General features: G+C 36.9%; 1 non-coding gene across 1 annotated transcript; it reads left to right on the top strand.

The window, feature by feature from the left end:
• Positions 1-7,992: 7,992 nt before the first annotated feature.
• Positions 7,993-8,065, top strand: Trnas-acu (transfer RNA serine (anticodon ACU)). Its single transcript has one exon. It is a non-coding gene; the product is annotated as a tRNA-Ser (tRNA).
• Positions 8,066-8,346: the final 281 nt, after the last annotated feature.

Genomic DNA, 8,346 nt, shown 5'->3' with positions numbered 1-8,346 from the left:
AAAATGAAACCTCTGAGTCACATGACAACTTTCTTATACACTGCTACTAAAATTTATTGCAGTATTTAATGAACACATGGTTTCTTTGGTTGTTTAAGAAGCTAATAAGTGATCATCCAGTACCTAGGTGACTACATGATATGTTTCAATATCTTTTAATTTCCACATACACATTTACATTCTCTGTATATGTTACTGGGATATTTCTCTAACATAATGATAATTTTATAATAATAACTAACATCGGCTATCTTCTATGAGCCAAATGCTACCTTAAGTGCTTCACATATATTAATTCATTCAAGCCTCATATCATCCCCTACAAAGTATCATCCCCTTTCAATGATAAATAGAAAACTCTAAATCAATCTAAAAGTGATTGATTCTGTTAACTTCTCTCCACACCTTGGGGAACTGGGGATGGAACCCAGGGCCTCCCATATGGTTAGGCAAGGGCTGACCACTGAGCCATACCCCTGCAGCTGCTTGATAAGTGTCCCTTGGTTAAACTGCAGACCTCAACCAAACAGGCTAACCCAGGAGATCTGGTAGTTCCTAGAATTGCAGACCTTTAGGAAGAAAGTAATGAAAACATGGAGCTTGAGAACAACCACAACAGAGTCCAATCCAGCTGCTGAGGCTGACCAGCAAATGTGACTTCTCTGGAGCTGTTCTATCATGAGAAAGGGAAGTTGATATTCTCAGGACATCATCTTTTTCTTCAGCCCTGTGGCCCCACTTCTCATTCTGGAGCTTTTAAGGACTTGGTTTTCACAGGGATGTATTGATTTTTGTGATTTTTCAAAAAAATGTATTGATTTTTCATATCACAGTTATTTTTGAACTACAAATCAAAGTTCTTAAGTACTGAGAAAACTTCACAGAAAAGCAATTTACTGATTCTAGGTGGATAAAGTGATGGCAAAATATTTTGAGGTTTTAACTATTTTTTCTCAGTATATTCTGCTCCCTACCCCCATCTAAGTAGGGAGCTGGCTCTGCTATCATTGGTGGGTGAAAGAAGTAGGATGACTTAGCAAAAAACAAACAAATGAAACAAAAGTATCTTGTAAGTTCAGGGAGTCAAAAAGTCTAAGCCCATAGAGGCACAGACCTTTAAAATGCTTTATGGGAGAAAGCTTTTCTTCAGTCTCAAAATGGATTCTTCCAAGCTGGGTGAAAGGAGCGGAGCTAAAATATAAGAGACTCTTGAAGAGAGGAAAAGCCTTCATTTTGCTCCCAAAGATCTTAGCAGGAAAGCATGGATACCATAGATACCAAAGGCTGTGAAGTGCTTCTTGACTGGCAGGTTGGAATACAGAGTTGGCAAAGTTTTCAGAGCCCCAAGAGTTGTAGAAAGCAACCATGAACTGAAGGGCCCATGTGAGCCAGAAGAGTGGTCATCTCAACCTCTTAGACCTCTGATTACCAATCATATGCCTATCCCCTCATCACTGTTATTCACCCCATTTCCCCCCAACACTACAGAAGATCACAAGAGCATGATATTGCCAACCTTGAGAAGACTCTCAGGACTGGGGATGGTCTGTTTCCCCACCACTCCCCCTACATTGAGCCCTACCAATAAGGCTCAAAGTCCAAAACATAAATGTTATACAAAATAGTTAGGTTTTGCACAATAGTGATTGAGGTCTGAGAAGCATAAATGCTATAACAATTTTAAGTGTGAGCTCTTCTATTCCTACTTTTTATCATGCAACGATTTACTATGACATTTTCTGCTCTGGCCAAAAAGAAGAAAAGCTCCTCCTGATAGAAGAAAATTTATTTCACACTTATTAAAAGGCACACACTTAAATAGCAGCATCTTGAGACTTTGGCATTAGCTTCTAACCCCAACTAATATCCACAATCAGAACTATACAGAATTATAGCCTAACAAAAGACAAATTCAGAATGTTTAACTTATCAGCTGGCTTTATCACGATTTGAAGTTATGATGCCAGGAAGTCTGGTTCTTTCAAATTTGAAAAGAATATCACCAAGCCACACCTTTCAAAAGTTTTATTAGCATATGATTCTTTGCTGAACAAGGAAGATGGGAAATGTAGTTGCATTCACAAAGAATGTGTGGAGACTGCCAAGAAAGCAAATAATTTTTGGAAGTCACCCTTATTTGGAAATATTCTAGTTATAGAATGATGGTTGTTTAAACAAAAGCATCTACCATATCTCCTTTTGTACTTCAAAAATATAGAAAAAAAGAATAAAATACTATGCTTCTCAGTTCTCCTATGATTTACTTGAAAACAGCTTAGGTTTAAAAAAAAGAAAGATGAAGTCTGCCAAGAACTGCAAGTAGCTTCCTGTAGACATTGTTATGTAGTGGAAAAATCAGAGCCTTCGGAATTGAACAGACCTGTTTTTGCAGCTTGCCTGCACTCAACTAGTTGGGTGACCTTGGGCAAGTAACTTTATCTTCTCTATGACTCATCTGTGAAAATAATTAAATTATATTAAATGAGAAGACATATGTGAAAGTGCTCATTGGAAGATATTCCCCCTCTAAGCCTCAATGGAAAAAGAGAATAGTTAGACATGGTTATTCTGATACATAGTAATAAACAAGTACATGTCTTACTGAGGGCCCAAAACTATTTAAATAAGTTCTAAAAGGCTTTGAACAGAGAAAAACAACAAAAAGTGATACTCGGCTAAGTGAAAAATTAGAAACTGGAGTGAGAAACACTGAAATAAATTCTACTTATTTTACTTCAAATGGCTCCTTATAAAGATCTTTTTACATCACTAGTTACTTTGTTAAATTTGGTGTATATATGTTATGGTTTGGATCTGAAATGTCCTACAAAAGCTCATGTGTTAGGCAACACAGCAATTGGATCATGAGGATTCTGAACTCATCAGTGGTCAATCCATTTGGTGGATTAATAATTTGAATGTACTTCTGGGTAAAGGAATTACTGGGTAGTAACTGTAAGTAGATGGTGTGTGGCTAAAGAAGTAGGTCACTGTGGGCATGGTTTTGGGGACTCTATCCATCTTTGGCCCTTTCCTGTTTTTCTCTCTCTGCTTCCTAGCTGCCATGAGTTGAGCAGATTTCCTCTGCCACACCCTTCCACTATGATGTTTCTGCCTTAGAGCCAGCCACCCATGGACCAAACCTCTGAAACCGTGAGCCAAGGTAAATATTTCAGGTCAATAACAAAATCACAAAGTAGTTACCCTTTCTCAAGGCATTCTCACAGTTGTTCAAAAATTTTGTGATGTCCTTGACTGTGTTGAAATCATGCCATTAAAAAACCTCTAATTGAATACTATAACCCAATAGCACATGAACCAAATTGAGCTTACTCTGTTTTTATAAATAAAGTTTTATTGGAACACAGTCTTATCCATTCAGCTATATACTGTTATGGCTGCTTGCACACTACAGCAGCAAAAGTGAATAGGTTTTTTTAAAAAAAAATTTATTTATGTATGACAGCAGAATGCATTACAATTCTTATTACGCACGGGTGGCACTGACCTCAGCACCCCTTCTCCACTCTCTCCTACCCTCCCTGCCAGGTGCAGAAAAAGGAAAAGAAGGACAAGGAGAGGGAAAACGAGAAGGAAAAGAGTGCCCTGCCGGGGGAGCGCAGCCTCAAAAAGCGCCAGTAGCTACCTGAAACTGTGCAGCCACATCTCTCTGCTGGCACCATCTCTGACCCTCAGCTGGGCACAAGTGGTATGGAAACCATATGATTCACATAGATTAAAATATTTATTATCCAGACCTCTACAGAAAAAGTGTGCCAACTCCTACTTGAACTCCTAAAAACCCACTTGCTTCCTAAAATCAAAGACAATGTGTTTAACCTGTGGGATATTTTCATTTTAAAAGATGAGAATTGTCTGGGGTTGTGGCTCAGTGGTAGAGCGCTTGCCTAGCATGTGTGAGGCAATGGATTCGATCCCCCGCATCACATAAAAATAAAAAAAAAAAACAAATAAAGGTATTGTGTCCATCTACAACTAAAAAATAAAAATAATAAAAAATATAAAAATTGTTAATGTCATCTGTAGACTGCCTGAGATTTAAAAAAAAAATGACCACAGAGAACCCTGTGTATTTTGCCCCATGCTTATTCTCTTTCCAAAATGAAAGAAGTCAACTATGTGGCACCCTGAATTAGAAATTTTGCCAAATTTTGAATTTGGAGTAACTTTAAACTTTGTATTATAACAAAGGCATGTGGAAGCTAATCTGCAGTTAGCTGCCTTTATTTCCTTGTGTTACTTAAACAAACCCAAGAATAGCCAAAATGAGCTTTGGGGTAGGTCTACCAACCTCTCAGGAGATTTTCTCTGAAATAATATGACTGAAACATATTAGCTGTCCAACATTCTTTGTAAAGTTTTGTAAACTTTGAGAACCATAGCAATGATATCTCTTGGAATACTGAGCAATGATCTGTAGTACTGTTGTGTTTCACAAACTTTTCTCCCAAATCAGAATTGACAACTGGTCTGATTCAGCCCATAGCTCATCCTCCCAAATAATGTGGTTTGAAGGATAAAGAATCTGAATGAAGTAAAATAATGGCTGAAATAACTGGAAAAAAATGAAGACTGAAATTGGGATAAAATCTCTACTCTTAAGTTAATACAATACCTTCAAGATGGATCCAAGCTACAACAAGTAATTCACAAGCTTTAACTTACTTGTGTCACAGAGTCTTTGATATAAGAAGCCTGAGAGAGAAAGTCAAAAGGATTAGTCTGATTTCCTTTGTTTTTCATGGACATGTTCCAAGGTAAAGTTCAAACTAATGTTAGTCTTGGTTATTTCATTTTATTATGCCTACAAAAAAATAAAACAGTCTTCATATTTTTTCCAGTAAGTTACAAGTTTTAAAGTATATTTTCAAAAACACTGACAGAGGTAAGCTTCCTTTTAAAAATGAGATATAAATAAATGCCAGTAATGTTGATAGTCTGGACACTGAGGAAGGTAAAATTCTAAATGGCAAATTAGTATATCTTTAGCAACAAAGCAACATATATTGACATACTTTCATGCATTTCACAGATAGCTCTTACTTGATTCTAAATCTGGTTCTGCCATTTGGTTACTAAAGAACTTCACTTCTCAGTTTTTCCTGGAGAGAGAAAAAAAAAAAAACAGAATGAAAGCTATTCCTAGAAGGGTATGGTGACTTGAGGATTCTAAGTTCCAAATTATGTTATAGTAAATGGTTAACTTTGGAAGAAAAAAAGGAGGTTTTACACTAGACCCTGGAAATATTCACAAATATGCTTTGAAACTGGGATGTCAGAGCAAGGCAATAAAGCAAGTCCGCGATACCAAGAGTCCCACTGTTGGGTCACTAATTATTTTAGAGACTCCAAGTAATGAAATAACACCAAGTTAGCAGAGATGTAGTTACACATCTATCCCACCCACAGGCTTAGGAACGGGTAGAAATGGAGCTAGAGAATGGACATGTGTCTTTAAAGCTGAATAACTTACTTCTGGCAAGACATTGATGAAAGGTCTTGGACCATGTCCAAAAGAGAGTGGGGAATAAAAACTGAAATTCTGAAGGAAGAGAACTGGAACATCCCTGAGTTCCCTCAGGGTGTGCACATAGGATAAATTTCCCTTTGCCCAGAGTAAAAAGATGTAGAGGTCTCTTTAGGAGGTTCTGTAAACCCTTCATCAGGAATTATCAATAGTGTAACCTATACACAGATAAGAGACCAAGCAGAGGAGTTTTCAACTATAAATCAAATCACATGACTCTCCTGTTCAATCTTTCCAACAGGTTCTAATCACTTTTTGATTCCAATCAAAATCATGAACCAATATGGCATTAAATGTTTTTAATCTGCTCACCCTCTCTGACCTTATGTCCTAGTGCTTTGTACACCCTGCTTCTGCAACACTCTTTTTGCCATCTCTAAAACATTCCAAACTTATTCTTGCCTCAGAACCCCCAGATTGGCTGATCCATGACCCTTTGGAAAGTTCTCCCCTTGGAAACTTCACCTATTCACTTCTTTATTACATTAATGTCTCTACCCAAATATCATCACCTACAAGAAATTGTCCCTAACTACTTTGTATAAAATTACCCCCAATCACTCTATATCCCTTTTACCTGCCTTAATTTTTCTCTGAATTATAAGATATGATGATAAAGTTACAGGTATTGATTAATTTATCATTTATCTCTCACAAGATCATAAGCCCCATGAGGTCAGGAGCTTGGTTTCATTCACTCCTTGTCCCTGAGGTTGAGAATAAGGCTTGTCACATAGTGAGTACTATGAATAAATGAATTGAAAAAGATATTCAAATGAAATCAACTTTTGTACAAATTTGGCTTTCAGATGGTGCTACACTTAAAAGATCTTGAGTAAACTTACAAAAACCAATTTTTAAAAGACTCCTAGAAAAGTTAATTCCCTAGGGAATGACCTTGGCCATTCCACAACTTAGCTCACATTTCAGCATCATCCTACATCCTACTATTTGAGCTTAGTTCCTCTTTAGTAGCAAGACATAGGGCTGGTATAATGCCTAGTGTCAGTCATAGACTATAGAAAACCCTTATTTTGGCAAGGCTGGAGATAGACTTAAATATCTTTTGCTCAGAATCCCATAAATAACAGACACAATTGCTCTTTGAAAAATTAGCCCCACAGAGAATGTGGGTCTATTTAAACAGACTCAAGTCCCAACATACTGTCCTCACCTACTGCTATGAAACTGTATACTCTTGCGTCTGAAGAGATCTTTGCCACTTACTAGGACACCTTTGTGTTGTTTGTGGAGTAAGTGCAATGGTCTGATCTCATCCATGAACTTGCTCTGAAGTATCTTGGAAAGAAAGCTGGCAAGTTCGGGAAGCTATCTGTGGCCATGGAACAAATATTTTACATGTATCAATGAAACTCAACATTTCAGCCAAGTACTGATAGTGACACTATTATACATCTTCCCTGTATACATAACTTAACAATATTTTCTGCTTATCTTATGTTACTCCTTCTGATCATCCTATATACTATTCTGGTGAAACTGGACTGCTCCCCTTCATGGATCATGCCATGTTTTTCTGTCTTAATATTTTTGTTCCTGACATTTCCCAATTTGTATCATTGTATTTTATGTATCTAAACATACCTCCTTTAGTTTATGAAAAGCTCATTCATTTATTCATTTATTCAAGTATAATTGTACATCAGTACACTAAAGATCTGATCAAGAGATGTCATTGCTAAAACTTCTAATAGAAATATGGTAATAAGGATGATTGATACCAGATTGAATTTCTAAGAGACTTGAACTCAGAAAAGGTAATTTAGTTCTATCTAAATATGGGTTGGCCAAAAACATGGTTCAATAGGTAGTTGTATTAAAGTCAGAAAGGCACATTTGCTATTATAAGAGATGAAAAACATGAACCAACAAATATACTAAGTGGAATAATGATAAAATATAATATGCACATGGTCAAGAACATATTTTTTACCTCCCCCTCAATACTGAACAATGTTTTACACATAATAGATACTCAATAAAGATAGAATTTCATAGTTGGCATGGTGGCACATGCATGAAACCCTAGCAACTAAGGAAGCTGAGGAAGGAGGGTCCCAAGTTCAAGACCAGGTTGGGCAATTTAGCAAGACCCTATTTCAAAGAAAAAATAAAAGGTACTGGGGAAGTAGCTCAGTGACAAACCAGCACTGGGTTTAACACACAGTACCAAAAAACAACAACAACAATACCACAACAGAATTCCATTTAATTTTCTGAACTAGAAGGTACAAAATCAAATCCCACCTTGAGGTAAATATTCTTTCTTCAGTATAGATTTGCTGTAAGGTATGTAGAACATGAGAAGCTGATAAACATTCGTTTCAAGTGCCAGGTCAAAATGATATCGAAAAATAAAATTACTCTCTCACCCTAAACAAAATTCAAATCAAAATGGATCAAAGACTTAGGAATTAGGGACTGGAGATATAACTCAGTTGGTAGAGTGTCTGCCTACTGTGTATAAGGCCCTGGGTTCAATCCCCAGCACCACCAAAAAAAAAAAAGACTTAGGAATTACAACTGCTAGAAGAAAACATAGGGTCAAAACTCCATCATGTTGGTGCTGGCACAGAATTCCTTAACAAGACCCCCAAAGCAGAAGAAATAAAACCAAGAATCAGTAAGTGGGATGCCATCAAACTTTGCACAGCAAAAGAGATGAGTGTGAAGAGAGAGCCTACAGAATGGGAGAAATCTTGGCCAGCTACTTCTTCGATAGGGGATTAATATCCAGAGTATACCAAGAACTCAGAAAACTTAACAACAACAAAAAA

Source organism: Urocitellus parryii, chromosome X, assembly GCF_045843805.1.
Source record: "Urocitellus parryii isolate mUroPar1 chromosome X, mUroPar1.hap1, whole genome shotgun sequence".
NCBI lineage: Eukaryota > Metazoa > Chordata > Mammalia > Rodentia > Sciuridae > Urocitellus > Urocitellus parryii.
This window is presented reverse-complemented; position numbering and strand designations above follow the sequence as displayed.